Source organism: Ambystoma mexicanum, chromosome 2p (genome assembly GCF_040938575.1).
Source record: "Ambystoma mexicanum isolate Mex_15411 chromosome 2p, UKY_AmexF1_1, whole genome shotgun sequence".
In the NCBI taxonomy this organism is placed as follows: Eukaryota; Metazoa; Chordata; class Amphibia; order Caudata; family Ambystomatidae; genus Ambystoma; species Ambystoma mexicanum.
Window position 1 is genome coordinate 669,520,395 of NC_090923.1, and position 16,837 is coordinate 669,537,231.

Here is a 16,837-nt window from a genome sequence, read left to right on the forward strand (position 1 = left end):
TCCACAGAGGATACGGAAGGAGATCATAGGAGGTTGGTGGTTCCTCTTCAGGTAATACCCTTCCTCCTGCAACTGGCACATGAAGTCCCCTTGCTGGTCACCTTGGGATCAAGAGAACCAAGCAAATGGTATCCATGCACTTCTACTGGCCAAAGATGGGGGTGCAAGTAGGAAGTCATTGCAGGAGTTGTGCCACTTGCCAGATTTCTGGAAAACGTGGCTCAACAATCCAGGCTTCATTGGTGCCACTCCCTGTGGTGGGAGTGCCATTGGAGAGGGTAGGAGTTGACATTGTTGGTCCCCTTGACCCTCGGACATCCTCTGGCAATAGGTTTATCTTTGTGCTGGTCACCATGCCACTAGATATCCTGAATCCATCCTATTGAAGACAGTGACTGCCAAGTCAGTCGCCAAAGCTTTACTTGGCATATTTACTAAAGTTGGCTTCCCTAAGGAAGTTTTGTTTGACAGAAGCAGCAACTGCATGTCCAAGTATGTGCAAGCCATGTGGAAGGAGTGTGGGGTCACTTATAGGTTTTCATCCGCTTATCATCCACAAACAAATTGCTTAGTTGAGAGGTTTAATAGAACTATCAAAAGCATGATTCGGGCTCTGGAAAAACCTCAAAGGAGAAAATGGGATCTCCTGTTGCCATGCTTACTCTTTGCCTAAGGAGAGGTACCTCATGAAGGGGTTGGTTTTAGCTCATTTGAGCTGATTTTTGATCACACTGTAAGGGGACCACTGCCCATAGTAAAGGAAGGGTGCGAGCTCCCTACTCCTCCTGTCACTACCAATGTAGTGGACTATATGTTGGGGATAAGGAAGAGGATGGTCCCCCTGATGGCTCAGGCAAGTGACAAGTTGAACGCTGGTCAGGCATTGATCATACATTGGTATGACCAGAAAGCTTCACTTATACACTTTACCGCCCTACAAGATAAATGGTCAGTCCCTTACACAGTTGTGGATCGTCTGGGTGAGGTCAACTATTTAGTGGACCATAGAAAACCTGGACAGGCCCCAAACGTGTTTCACATAAATAGACTGAAGGCTTTCATCCCTAGGGTTGAAATAGCTGCACTGCTACTGGCTATAGAAGAGGAGGAATCAGAACCTCTACCTCACCTGTTCCAGAATGGTCCTTCGGATGGCTCCATGGAGGGTGTCCATGTGGCCCATCACTTGACGTCTGACCAACAAGGGGAAGCACGAACTTTGCTCAGGCAGTTCTTCTCCTTGTTCTCACTAACTCCAGGTATGACACCTTGGTGCAAACACCAGATTGACACTGGAGATAGTGTACCTACCAAAAGTAGGGGCTAAAAGTGTCAGACAAGGCAAGATCGTACATCAAGGCAGAGGTGAACAAGATGTTGGATCTAGAAGTGATTGAGCCTTCTAATAGTCCCTGGTCTAGCCCAGTGGTTTTAGTGCCAAAGCTGGTACTCTAGAACTTAGGTTCTGTGTGGATTATAGGGCTCTGAATGCTGTCACCAGAACAGATGCTCACCCCCTGCCTAGAACTGATGAGCTGGTGGATACCTTGGGTGTCTCCAAGTACCTCAGCACATTTGTCCTCAGTGCTGGCTATTGGCAAACAGCCTTAGCAGAGCATGCCACGGAGAAGATCATTCGCAACTCCAAAAGGCCTTTATCAGTTCAGGGTAAAGCTATTTGGGTTAGAAAATGCACCTGCCACTTTTCAGAGGCTTGTGAACCATGTTCTAAATGGGATGGATGATGTATTCTTAGCATACCAGGATGATATAGCCGTCTTCAGTGCCACCTGGGAGGAACATGTAGAGCACCTCAGGATTGTGTTGCAGGCTCTTCAGGAGGCCTATCTGTTAGGAAAGATTTCGTAATTGTAGGGAATTTTCCTTCCATGTGGCAACCCCTAAACTTTTTGCTATTGTTTTTAACCTTGTTGTTGACTTTGCCAGAGAAGTACAGCCTTCTGCCGCACTTCTCTGGGCTTTCGCTCCTTTTCTTATGGGGAAACTGACATGCCCTTAAGACAGTCAGTACCGGGGAACGTGGTTTCCCGTAGTTTCTTTTATCGTGTCGCAGCTTTAGTGCAACACGACACAAGAGGGCACTGTAAGCTAAGTTACAGCTCTCTTGGGTCTCTAGCCTTCTACAGACCCTAGATACTCTTTTAGGATGGTATTTGATCGGTGCAAGTCATTCAGGGACTCGAATGGTGGCAGCGATCGTTTTGTTTATTTTGAGCTCCTTTTGGCGTTCTGAGCACGTTTTTGCACTGAACCCAAAATGGTGGCCTGGCTCCCAAAATGGCCAGGCCGCGAGGCTCCTTTGTCTTGTCCACTGACCGTCTTGCTCCCTTCACCTTCCCCAGGTCAGACGACCCGGGGCCTTCCTTATTTGGGCATGTACTTTCCCGCGAAACGTGGTTGCTTTCGCGGGCTTCTACATGTCGTTTGTGTGCCTCCAGGGTGTGGGCTGGGATGTCTGGTCCCAATACACATCCTGGGTGCCAGAGAGTCTGGGGTGGTGTGAATGCCTGGGACCACCGTGGTCCGTGATTGGTCCACGTATGGTATGTGTGTTGATGAGCGGATCTCCCATTGGCTCCCCTCCGTTTTGGCGCGAAGGGAACCATGGATAAGAGGGAGCTGGAAACACCACTACCATGTCGATCTCCTGAGTTCTCACGAACGAAGGAATACAGGAGCCAAGTATCCTGCAACCAAGAGGCTGGACCGAGGAATCGCTGGTGACCCGCTGAAGGAATCCTCCTTTGCACTGCTGTCGTCCTGTGAAACCCTTTCCTCCTTGGATCGAACCAGAAGGCCTGTACTGGTGCTTCGACCTTTGGAATAGCAGGAACAGCTATTCCCGGCGACTTCATCATCTCCTGCCAAGTAAGCCTTCGGAAGTGTCTCTGGGCCATCCAGTTGACTGACCAGCTTACAAGGGAGTCCTGCTCTGTAACTGCCGCCAGGTTGTGTTGTATTTCGAGTCCTTGTCACTCTCCCACGCTTCGTACACTTGGCGTTCCCAAGTCTGAAGGGAGGAGTGTACATTTGGCTTGAATACACACGGCCGCTCCGTTGTCCTGCTGCGGCAACAAAACTGTGCTGGTTTCGTCGATTGGGACGTCTTTTTGCTCTACACGACTATGAGGCGTTCCCTGCTCTTCTGAACCTGCCAGCTGCTGAAACTAACGTGGAGAAGCCTGGGCCTGCTTGCTTCGGGGACCGGTGAGTAGTTTAGCTAGGATCTGGTCGCCCTCCTGCAGTATCCCATTGCTTTTCCCTGCTGTGTAAAAACAGCACCCTTTTGCCGTACTCGCGCTCTGCTTCTGCCCGCTGTGGAGGCTGCGCTTGAGTTGCGGAACCTGTTCTCCTTCTGCTGTGCACTAACCCGAACTGCCTGACTTCCTCCGAAGAGCTTCCCCTTTTGCCCGTTGGCACCGGCGTGGCAGGTACTTTGAGCACAAGGCTCCACTCTTCGCAGGGCTCGGACTTCCATCTAGTTAGGTGCCTCTAAAGGCGAACTGAGTCTAAAGCGTTATCGCACTGCCTGTTTTCCTTCCCTGGCAGGTGGACTACATATTTCGTGCTTTAAACGCTTGCGACTGTGTATTTGTATATATATTGTGTTGATTTGGTATGTGTTGGCTTAATACTGTGTTATTGTGATTTTCTCGCTACGGTCGTTGTTTTAAAGGCCTTAAAATAAATGTGTTTATATTTTTGATATAACAACTGTTTGGAGTAGTTTGTAAGCGCTCTTGCTTTGTGTGCTCATTGCGGGCTTTCAGTCACCCTCACCCCTCTTGAGACCTAGTCTTGACCGCCGCGATCGCTACCTTGATTGGTCTGGCTTGTCCAGAGGTTACCCTGTTCCAAGTAATTAGGTTGGCCTTCTGAACTTCTGCGCCACCAGGACAGAGTTCAGAAATCCGTCTTAACAAATTGGTGTACAGCGGTGGGATACGACTGAAGGTATCCAGTGTTGCGCTCGAACTAAGGCATTTCAGGTTATTCCAAACAGTACACGTAGTGAATTGTTGTAATATAACTTTAAAAAGGCCATAGTCCTATCAAACAGTATGGAAACAAATACGTTGTTAACTTTAAATGCTTCCAAATCAGAAACGCTGAAAAAGATGTGTGCAGAGAGAGGTGTTTCCTCTCAAGGCACAAAATTGGAAATGATCCAGAGAATCGTGGCGTGGCAAGAAGCGCAGCTTGACGCTATAACTTCCGAGGACAGTGCAGAAGGTGGTGGGGCTGCTCTCACTGGCAGAACCGACGGTTCTGCCGCTGCACTGATCCATCGCGACCACGAGGACAGGGAGGATGTAATGTCTAATGTTTCCTCTGCCAGTGTTGATGGGGAGGCTATGCTTGAATTCAAGAAGCAAGAGCTGCGGTTTAGGCAGCAGGAGCTTGAATTCAGCATAGCCAAACTAAAAATCGAACAGGCAGAAAAACAAAAAGACAGGGATCACCAGTTGGAACTGGCCAAGCTTCAGGTTGCAAATGGATCCAAGGGTCCTAGACATGGGTCTGGGGCTTCCTCTCATCCACGGTTTCCAAAAGATCTGCTCAGTGTGTATGAAGAAAGGAATGACATTATGGACTGGCTGAATGCGTTTGAGTATGCATGCGAGGTCCAGGAAGTTGACAATGCTGATAAGATTGCGTGGTTGCTCAGTAGACTGCCCCATTCTGGCTGTAGTGCCATTATGGAAATGTCGAAGGCTGAGCGGGCTGATTTCGCAATGTTAAAGCAAACTCTCATTTTAAAGTTTGGGAAGACTCCGGCCCAATATTTAAAGCGTTTTCGAGAGTATAAGAAAAAGGAAGGTGGTACTTGGGTATCTTATGTCGCTGAATCTTTGAAAAACTTAACTGGCTGGGTTGAAGGTTATAAGGTTTCTACCTTCGAAGGCATGATCAATCTGGTCATGCTGGAACACATTTTTGCTTCTTCTTCCCCGGAGCTTAAGCAGCATTTGTCCGATTCGAAGGAGATAGATCCTAAGAAGCTGGCCATTGCAGCAGACTTATGGGTGTCACATCGAGTGTCCCATAAGGACAAAACTCATCCTGGTAAGCAGGAGGAGGGGAAAAAGTCCAAAGATATGGAGGGTGGGGAATCTGCTAAATCTTCTTCCCAAAAGGGCCACAAAAAGAAAAACAAGGGTAAGACACAAGAGAACTCACAGGGTAGTGGAGGTGCGCCTCCGAAACAGAACTCTGGTTACAATAAGCCTCCCTACGTAAACAGACCCACTGGGGCTTGTTTTTCTTGTGGAGCAACTGACCATGTGAAGGGGGATCCCCGTTGTAAGGTTAGACCTTTGGGGGTCCACTCCGCTAATCTGGCCTTCTCCTCCTACGAGGAAGAAGAGATTACAGGAGCATCCTTCTCCTCAGACTCATTTCCCAGCGGAATAGAGGCTGAGGTAGTTTTAGTGTCCCTGGGTTCCTGGGAGCCTAAAGTCGCAGAGGCTTATGCTAGGATTCCGGATAATACCAAGCACTACTTTAAAGACAGTGTGCTGATCAATGGAGTGGATACTCCAGCTCTTAGGGATAGTGGGTGCAGTCGAACTGTAGTGGATTCTACCTTGGTAGACTCAGAGGAAGTTGCCAGAGCTACTCTGATGCCCACTAAGTTGGCTGACGGCCCCCTCCGTATGTTTCCCGTGATCCCTGTAAATCTTACTTTAAATGGTACAGCAGTCAGGATTCCAGTGAGCATTCAGAGAAACGTCCCGGGAAAGGTCTTGTTGGGCAATGATCTCAGAGCTTTAGGGCTCGTAGGAGACACTGCCGAAAGACCCTACACACGGTCTCAAGCACGGGCAGCATTGGCCAAGTCCAATACGCCGCCCCAGCCGAAGGGGAAACCCAAGGCGAAAGGAGTCTACAAGTCAAGACGGGGGAAAGAGAATATTCCCCCGAGCTCGCCTACCACTGCGGTGGAGGAAGTTGGTCAATCGCCCGAGCCTGACGAGGAGGTGGCGATGCCTGAAGTATTCGACCCCAACGATCATCCTGAACTAAAAGACTTGTTAGTTGAAGGAGGTCCTGATAGGGACGAATTCAGTAAAGGCCAACGTGAGTGCCCATCTCTGGAAGGCCTAAGGAGACAGGCCTGCTCCCAGCTTGAGGGTGAACCTCCTGGGAAGCATAGGATTTATTGGGAAGGTGGACTCCTGTATAGTGAGCCCACAGAGTCTACAGAAGGAGACCATAGGAGGTTGGTGGTTCACCTTGCTGTTAGACCCTTCCTCCTGCAGTTGGCGCATGAAGTTCCCCTTGCTGGTCACCTTGGTATGAAGAGGACCAAGCAAAGGTTATCCATGCACTTCTACTGGCCCAAGATGGGGGTGCAAGTAGAAAGTCACTGCAGGAGTTGCGCCTCCTGCCAGTTGTCTGGTAAGGTTGGCGCGACAATCCAAGCTCCGTTGGTACCGCTCCCAGTTGTGGGGGTACCATTTGAAAGGGTAGGGATCGACATGGTTGGTCCCCTTGACCCGCAAACATCCTCAGGCAATAGGTTTATCCTGGTGCTGGTCGACCATGCAACCAGGTATCCTGAGGCCGTCCCATTTACAACTGTAACTGCCAAGCCAGTTGTAGAAGCTTTACTCGGCATGTTTACTAGGGTTGGCTTCCCTAAAGAAGTTGTGCCGGATGATGGCAGCAACTTTATGTCGAAGTATAGGCAGGCTATGTGGAAAGAATGTGGGGTCACCTACAGGTTCTCTTCTGCATACCGCCCCCAGACCGATGGTCTGGGGGGGCGTTTCAACAGGACGTTAACGAGCATGATTGGGGCTCTGGAGGAGCCTCAGAGAAGAAAATGGGATCTTCTTGTTTCATGCTTACTGTTTGCCTACCGAGAGGTACCACAGGAGGGTGTTGGCTTCAGCCCCTTCGAACTTCTGTTCGGTCATCCCGTACGGGGACCCTTAGCCATCGTCAAAGAGGGATGGGAGATGCCCACTCCCCCTGTTGCTACCAATGTAGTTGATTATGTGCTAGGGCTCAGAAAACGGATGGTACTTCTGATGGGCTTGACTAGTGATAAATTGAAGGCAGGGCAAGCGCTGGTGAAACATTGGTACGACCAGAAAGCTTCCCTCATCAACTTTACACTTGGTCAGCAAGTCCTGATAATGAATCTCATAAGGCCTCGAGCTTTACAGGACAAATGGTCAGGCCCTTACCCAGTGGTGGAGCCCCTGGGTGAGGTTAACTATTCAGTGGACCTTGGAAGGCCTGGACAGGCTCTAAAAGTGTTTCACGTGAATGGGCTGAAGGCTTTCGTCCCAAGCGTCGAAATCGCAGCACTGCTATTGGCTTCAGACGTTGAGGAAGAGGAGTCTGAACCTCTCCCCGACCTGTTCCCAAGCAGTCCTTCAGTTAGCTCTTTTGAGGGTGTCCGAGTGGCCCCTCACCAAAATGGACAAGGCTCAGTGGTTTACCTTGGACATGAAGTCGGTGGAGGGAGGAGACAGCCTCTACTCAGTCAGGTACAAGCAGTACAAGACTGGCCTACCCCCACTACGCAAACCCAAGTGAGAGCCTTCTTAGGACTCACGGGGTTTTACCGCACTTTTGTGGCAGACTATGGCACCATAGCTGCTCCTCTGACTGCCCTCACAACTCCGAAGAAATCCAAGAAGGTAATTTGGACTGACGAGTGTGAGAAGGCCTTCAATGGCTTAAAAGACTCCTTGTGCCAGGCCCCTGTGCTCAGGGCCCCTGATTATCAAAGACCTTTTATCGTGCAGACGAATGCCTCTGACACTGGGATAGGAGCTGTACTATCACAAGTAGATGAGAGGGGTAAGGAACACCCTATCGGTTTTATTAGTCGCCAGCTTAAGGACAGAGAGCTCAGATGGTCCACGGTAGAGAAAGAATGTTTCTCTGTTGTGTGGGCCCTAAGGAAGCTGAGGCCCTACCTCTATGGGACCCACTTCACTGTGCAGACTGACCATAAGCCGTTAAAGTGGCTAATGAACATGAAGGGGGAGAATCCAAAGTTGCTTAGGTGGTCCATAAGTCTTCAAGGCTTCGACTTCACTATTGAGCATAGACCAGGTGTCCAACATAGCAATGCTGATGGGTTGTCCAGAATGTTTTACCGACCTGAACAAGAGACTCATCCAGGGGTGGATTAGTTCCCCCTGTCCATAGTCTGGGAGGGGCGAGTGTTAGGAAAGATTTCGTAATTGTAGGGAATTTTCCTTCCATGTGGCAACCCCTAAACTTTTTGCTATTGTTTTTAACCTTGTTGTTGACTTTGCCAGAGAAGTACAGCCTTCTGCCGCACTTCTCTGGGCTTTCGCTCCTTTTCTTATGGGGAAACTGACATGCCCTTAAGACAGTCAGTACCGGGGAACGTGGTTTCCCGTAGTTTCTTTTATCGTGTCGCAGCTTTAGTGCAACACGACACAAGAGGGCACTGTAAGCTAAGTTACAGCTCTCTTGGGTCTCTAGCCTTCTACAGACCCTAGATACTCTTTTAGGATGGTATTTGATCGGTGCAAGTCATTCAGGGACTCGAATGGTGGCAGCGATCGTTTTGTTTATTTTGAGCTCCTTTTGGCGTTCTGAGCACGTTTTTGCACTGAACCCAAAATGGTGGCCTGGCTCCCAAAATGGCCAGGCCGCGAGGCTCCTTTGTCTTGTCCACTGACCGTCTTGCTCCCTTCACCTTCCCCAGGTCAGACGACCCGGGGCCTTCCTTATTTGGGCATGTACTTTCCCGCGAAACGTGGTTGCTTTCGCGGGCTTCTACATGTCGTTTGTGTGCCTCCAGGGTGTGGGCTGGGATGTCTGGTCCCAATACACATCCTGGGTGCCAGAGAGTCTGGGGTGGTGTGAATGCCTGGGACCACCGTGGTCCGTGATTGGTCCACGTATGGTATGTGTGTTGATGAGCGGATCTCCCATTGGCTCCCCTCCGTTTTGGCGCGAAGGGAACCATGGATAAGAGGGAGCTGGAAACACCACTACCATGTCGATCTCCTGAGTTCTCACGAACGAAGGAATACAGGAGCCAAGTATCCTGCAACCAAGAGGCTGGACCGAGGAATCGCTGGTGACCCGCTGAAGGAATCCTCCTTTGCACTGCTGTCGTCCTGTGAAACCCTTTCCTCCTTGGATCGAACCAGAAGGCCTGTACTGGTGCTTCGACCTTTGGAATAGCAGGAACAGCTATTCCCGGCGACTTCATCATCTCCTGCCAAGTAAGCCTTCGGAAGTGTCTCTGGGCCATCCAGTTGACTGACCAGCTTACAAGGGAGTCCTGCTCTGTAACTGCCGCCAGGTTGTGTTGTATTTCGAGTCCTTGTCACTCTCCCACGATTCGTACACTTGGCGTTCCCAAGTCTGAAGGGAGGAGTGTACATTTGGCTTGAATACACACGGCCGCTCCGTTGTCCTGCTGCGGCAACAAAACTGTGCTGGTTTCGTCGATTGGGACGTCTTTTTGCTCTACACGACTACGAGGCGTTCCCTGCTCTTCTGAACCTGCCAGCTGCTGAAACTAACGTGGAGAAGCCTGGGCCTGCTTGCTTCGGGGACCGGTGAGTAGTTTAGCTAGGATCTGGTCGCCCTCCTGCAGTATCCCATTGCTTTTCCCTGCTGTGTAAAAACAGCACCCTTTTGCCGTACTCGCGCTCTGCTTCTGCCCGCTGTGGAGGCTGCGCTTGAGTTGCGGAACCTGTTCTCCTTCTGCTGTGCACTAACCCGAACTGCCTGACTTCCTCCGAAGAGCTTCCCCTTTTGCCCGTTGGCACCGGCGTGGCAGGTACTTTGAGCACAAGGCTCCACTCTTCGCAGGGCTCGGATTTCCATCTAGTTAGGTGCCTCTAAAGGCGAACTGAGTCTAAAGCGTTATCGCACTGCCTGTTTTCCTTCCCTGGCAGGTGGACTACATATTTCGTGCTTTAAACGCTTGCGACTGTGTATTTGTATATATATTGTGTTGATTTGGTATGTGTTGGCTTAATACTGTGTTATTGTGATTTTCTCGCTACGGTCGTTGTTTTAAAGGCCTTAAAATAAATGTGTTTATATTTTTGATATAACAACTGTTTGGAGTAGTTTGTAAGCGCTCTTGCTTTGTGTGCTCATTGCGGGCTTTCAGTCACCCTCACCCTTCTTGAGACCTAGTCTTGACCGCCGCGATCGCTACCTTGATTGGTCTGGCTTGTCCAGAGGTTACCCTGTTCCAAGTAATTAGGTTGGCCTTCTGAACTTCTGCGCCACCAGGACAGAGTTCAGAAATCCGTCTTAACACTATCTGAACATAAAGATTGGACAAGGATCAGTGGTCTACCTTGGGCATGAGGTAGGTGAAGGGAGGATTCAGTCCCTACCCAGGTAGGTACAAGCAGTACAAGACTGGACTTACCCCCACTACCCAAACCCAAGTGAGAGCCTTCTTAGGACACACTGGGTACTACCGAAATCTCATGGCAGACTATGGCACCATAGCTGCCCCTCTATCTGCTCTCACCACTCCAAAGAAGCCTAAGAAGGTCTCTTGGTCTGAGTAGTGTGGGAAGGCCTTCAATGGCTTAAAAGACTCCCTGTGCCAGGCCCCTGTCTTCAGGGTCCCTGACTACCAATGTGCTTTTATTGTGCAGACAGATGCCACTGACACTGGGATAGGTGCTGTACTATCACAGATAGATGAGAAAGGCAAGGAACACCCAATTAGATTCATTAGTTGCCAGTTTAAGGAAAGAGAGCTTAGGTGGTCCACTGTAGAGAAATAATGTTTCTCTGTCGTGTGGGCCATAAGGAAGCTGAGGAGGCCCTACCCCTCTGGGACCCGCTACACCGTGCAAACTGACCATAAGCCCTTCAAGTGGCTAATGAACATTAAGGGAGAAAATCCAAAGTTGCTCAGGTGGTCCATAGGCCTGCAAGGATTTGACTTCACCATTGAGCACAGGCCAGGTGTCCAACATATCAATGCTGATGGGCTGTCCAGAATGTTTAAAGGACCTGAACATAAGGTCTATGCAGGGGTGGATTAGTTCCCCCTGTCCTTAGTCTGGGAGGGCGAGTGTTAGGAAAGATTTCATTTATGTATAATTTTCCCTCCATTTGTGGACCTCCATCCCCTAAACATTTTGCTTTTGTTTGGCTATCCTAACCTGACTTTTCCCAGTGGAGCCCAGCCTTCATCTGAACTCCGCTGGGCTTTTGCTCACTTGTTATGAGGCAACTGACATGTCCTTCAGACGGCCAGTACTGGGAAACTATGTTTCTCTTAATCTTTGACTATGATGCCATTTCTTGGTAACTTTTTAACACTGCTGAATGTATCTTCCAGTACCGTGCGGTGGAGTCCCTTTTTGTTTTATGGCCTTAGACACCCTCAAAGGATTTTTCAGTGTTTGTACAAGTGTGCCTGAGACGAGTTGGTGGCAGGAGTTACTTTTTATAATGTTTTACTTCTTTTTTATTGAGTTAAACCGTGTTTACTGTGCGTGGCTCAAGACTGTGGCCAGGTCCGAACATGGGCGAGCGCAAAGTCTTTTGTTCTGTCCCATGGTTTTTTTTTTCTTGCCTTCCCCCAGGTTGAGTAACCCAGGTATTCTTTATTTGGGCATGCAGCCTCCCGTGAAAACCGATCACTTTTGCTGGCGTCTGTCTGTCACGTATGTGTACCTAGGAGAAGGGCTGGAACTGTCTAGTTCCATTCCACACTACTTGTGCCAGGATGTCTGGAGTGCCTGAATTACTGAGACCACCGTGGGCCATGATTGGTCTACATCTGGGATGCCTGCAAGAGAGCAGATCTTCTATTGGAAGTCCTTGATTTTGGCGCAAAGCTAATCTTGGATAAGAGAAGGGGCTCTGCAGCCATTCCAGGCCGATTACCTGTGTTCTCACCGAACTAAAGAAGGAGCCAAGTCTCCTTCATGAAGAAATGGACTTGTGAAACCGCTGGAGACGCTTTGGAAGGTTTTTGCACCCTTTATCCTCTGCTGTCCCATCTTACCCCTGCTTTCTACTTCAATCCAGAAGGCCTACTAAGGCACGTCGCCCCTTTGGAGTAGTGGGAACTGCTCTCGGCGCCCCCTGCTTACCTAACAAATGAGCCCCTTAGGAAGTGTTCCTGGGCCATCAAGCAAACTGTCCAGCTCTACCTCAGAGTAACCTGCAGCTCCGCCGCAGACCCGAGACATGGGTCATCGCTTGCTTGTGCTTCCGTGCATTCTTCCACCAAATTTCACAGGCCTAGCTCCGCTGGGTACGGAATAAGGAGAGTGCGTAACACTGCCCGCATCCATGAATCCCATGTCACTACTTAGCGGTGACGGTCGCTATAGCTCCCCTTCTGTTCTACTCTCCTAGGCCCTGAAGCCAGCTGCACTGGAGTTTTCGCCATACCACCTTCGGAAGCTGAGAAAAGACAACTGTCCCGTCATGGATGATCGTTCTCCACCTCAGTCGCTGAGAGCCAGAGCCCCGCAAAACTACAGGACTTGAACCTACTAGAAACCTCAACTAAACTGGCAAAGTTAGGTCTGGACTGTTCCCGAGGGTTGGTGAGTACTTGCATAACTTACTCGTGGCCCCCTGGCAGAGCTGATCCTTTTTACACATGAGTATCCCTTAGAGGTACTCGAACTTGGCTGGGTTAGCCTGTGCTCCCTAGCTATTCTCACCACTTGAATACTGTGTTGCCACCAAGGGCAGGGCCTACTCGAATAGTGGGAATTTATTCTTCATTGCCTCAAGCCCCTTCCTGACTTGCTACAGCCCTGCAAAGAAGACCAGCTCTTTGGTTCATCTGCGCGATTGTGCGTTTTTACGCATAACTGTACTGTTGAGCACAAGGCTCCCCTCTTCTTAGGGTTGGAATCAAAAGTTAGGGAAGGAACTCTGAAGGATAACCTAATGCCCTTTGTGTGTTAACTTAACCCTCTCTTCACAGGTTGTGGTTATATCTCGTAACTGAATTGCATTAGGTAATATGTTGTATATATATGTACAATGTATAGATTAAGGATTTGTGGTATCATTGCTTTACTCATTGCTAAAGTTACTTGTGTCTATTTGGTCTGGTCGACAATAAATGTATAGATAGTTTTGTCTAAGAGTAATTTGTGGTTCATTGCTGGGTGTGCTCACTGTGGGCATCTGATCCTTTTCTGCCCTTAGGCTGAGACTTAGGGGGTCATTCTGACCCTGGCGGTAAGGGGTTTATGGCGCCGGTAAAGGTGCCAGAGCCGTCAACCCCTTATCGCCTCATTACGATGTTCCCTCGCTGGACCCACTAAGGACATCTGGCCAGACCAGACGTCCTTAGCGGGTTCCGCGAGCTGCCCAGCATGCTAACAACGTGCCCGTTAGTAACAGGCCCGGTGTTAGCATGCTCCCCATTCACATTGAGCCCTATGGGGGCTCGAATATGGGAATGGGGGTGTTCAGGGTCTGGGTCCCTTGAATGAGGAATTACTGGGCCCTCCAAGGTCGGAATAGCCCAGTAATTCCTCATTCAAGGAACCCGGACCCGGTACCCGGTAAGGGGGTAGCCATGTCGCTATTAGTGGAATGGTTACCTCCCACCGTGAATTGACCCCCTTAGTCTTCACCACCTGCCAAGCTACCTAGATTGGTCTGGCTTATCCAGAAGGTTTAACCGTTTCACTACACTGGGGTGGCCTCCTAAACTTTGGCCCACCAGGTCAGAGTTTAGAAATCCATCTTTACAACTTCTTCCTATCTTCATTCACACTCTTAGCTTCTAGCTCCTTCACACACTTCATCATGTTTGCCATTTTCTTCACTATATCCAGAACCTCGTACAGACTCAGGTCACCCTTACACCATATTTCCTCCCTTGTTTTATGCTCGCTCACATGCAACATAAATTGGTCTTCAATATGCTCGTTATAGGAGTCACCGAAGTTGCAGCGGTTGGCCAGTTCTCTCAGCCACGTGACAAAATCCTCCACAGATTCTGCTTTGGCCTGTTCACACATTGGCCTGTTCACACATGCTGAAGTAATGTCTCTCCAAGGCTAGATTCCTTTTCGTAGTGCAAATCTAGATTATGCAGGATTGTTTCATAAGGGTTCAATGATTTACCAGCAGCAGCTCCCTCCTGTGCCACTCCTCTTCTTCCCCTCAGTTCAGGCAAGCTCTTCAGAACTATCCATCCCTCGAAACCTAAACTACAAATGAGCAGAGCCTTCTTGTGATCCACACTGTAGCTTGTCCCATGAATGGCTAGCACATAACCATGAAAGCCCTCCTTCTACACATCCCACTTCATCACGTGTTCCCCTGATTGTGTAAGGAACTGCGGGTGCAAGTTGCTCATGATAGCTCTTTTTAGTTATGAGTAGAGAACTGTTGCAAGGGAAATGGTGATCCTCAAGCCATCCAATGCTCTCCACGGATGGTGAAGCCTTAAGGATAATTCTGCCTGACCCAGCAGCAGACATTTTTCCTTGATGTGCTCTCCATCGAGAGAATTTGTCTCTTCTCCCAAGGGGGAGTCCCGTCTGTGAGGCTAGGGAGGTGAGACCACTCTCCAACACCCTCCCTAGAGGTCGAAGCAAATGGGATCTCACCGAGAGGGACTCCCCTTATGGGACAAGGACTCCCGTTCCTGGGAGAAACTCCCTGACCCACTCCATGTGATGGCATATATGGGCCTAATACACGAAATTGCAAGTTCCAAGTCTTGACTAAAGAGAAACATAACTTATGCCATTACCAGGAAGAAAGAGAAGTTGTCTCGTTTTTGAAAAATCTCCAATTAACTGCAATGAGTACGTTGAAGGAGGAGTTCAAAACTCATTGGTGGCGTGGCCACAATGCAACCAAGGTAGTCAGGCTGCCCATTCAATGACACAGACACCACCCCAAGGAAGAAGCAGCAGACGGTCCGCATACCCATAGCGGTATCAAAACGCAGAGAACGAGACAAAATTGCAAGAAGTGGACACCAGGGAAACGAGCAAACAGAGAAACAGAAGAAAGGAACCGGTTCTAAGCATTGACAGGCCCCCCGAGACATTCCCCTGAAATACCAAAGGTAACAGGGAAGTCCGGGAAGCCAAAAGGGACTCGTTATATAATCAGAGAGACTCATTCCAGTGCAAGGAATGAAAATGTGAGAAAGAGAATCACAGAAAGCCTGAAGAGGGAGAGCAATAGAATCTGTATCACTACCATGGGAAGAAGCGAAATTAACCTGTTATCCAAAAAGCAAAGAGTGTAATATGACAGAGAGAGAAAAATACAGACTGAAGGCCAGCAAAACCCTTAGGCCAATCAATATACAAGACAGGCCATACCAGAAAAAGGTGAACTATAGTCACCCAAGAAGCAAAACCGCCACAGGAAAGTACACTCTACAAGAGCACTCAGAACCGTTCAGCACAGATCGAAGAATTACACAAGGAAAGCCTACACTAACGAGGAGAGAAAAGCGAATTCAGAGAATAACGTGAGACTATCCAAGAATTGCATACTAGCAAGGACTCTAAAGAAAAGTAGACTAGTGCAAAACGTACCCATCAGGAGAAGGGAGTCATTCGCCTGACCTTAGTTTTTTAAAACAGTGGTAGGGTCAGTTGGGATTATTTTTGGACAGCTGGCTTATTCCTTTGTACATTTACTGACCACTGACAAGCACCTTAGTTAGTAACATAGGCAAGGAATGCCCCAAAGTGATAGGGAAGGTAAGGCTTTATTCTTTAATAAACACATCTTGAAAATGTCGTCAGAGTGTCCATGTCCATATCTGACCCACCACAGTCCGCACAGCAGTAGTGAAAAACATCACACCTCAGTTTGGCCTGATCTTAAAATGGCTGTCGCGTGTTCCAATCATGAGACATACTGATTACCTGACCCCAAGATGGCCGTCACATGTTGATGCCAGGGCAATTTTTAGTCTTGCAAGGCTTCGCAACATTTTCCCCAAAACGAAAGGAGAGTGTCTGCAACCTGAGCCTCACCTGCTCTCCATTTCTGCCCCAGTCCACTTCTCTCCTCCAGCGACCTGCCAGTTTGGCCACTGTGTCTTCACCGTCCTTCAGTGTGGACTGCACTGGGCAAAGGATCTGCACTGCTCTACCACCAATGCTTGTGGCACTCGCCACGCCAGCACAGGCAGGATAGGAACAACAGGCTCTCTCTTGATAGCGGTGCCACCGGAGCAAAATCCTCAGGAGCCGCCGTCGGTCTGGTTAGTGTGCTCTGCCCAACTGCTGTTGCACCACGCATGCAGATATTGTAGAGTGGATCATGGAATGACACCAACAGACAGGGTAACACTATACCATGAGGCCCATTTGAGCTCCACATGTGGTTATATTAACAAATCCATCCATATCTCTTTTATGGAAAACAGAGCTCTATTAGCCACCGCTCTTGTAAATTCCAGGCTCAACTGTTTTCTGGTATTTCCAAAAAAGAACTTGAATAATCTGCAGGTTTTCCAAAATGGGTCAGTCAGGGCCGTGTATGGATTAGACAAGGATAATGATTAATCAAGGTAAAATTAGGCAAGGCCGAGCCAGTCACGCCATTCAGGCGTGCCCTCAATTGGCTCCCGGTGATGCACTGCATCCAACATAAGGTGATGTTACTGACTCAGAACAGCATTCATGGTGGTGCGCCTGCCTACCCGAGTGCCCGTTTGCAGGCGAAACCTATCAACAAAAACTCTTTCTTCTGTCCTCAACCAGGACCTAAACTTGCCAAATTCGGAGGATTCAGTTTATATATTTGACCACCGAAAATGTGAAATCTTCTTCCAGCTGTTCCTCGGAATCTTTCCTGTGCTACAAAATTA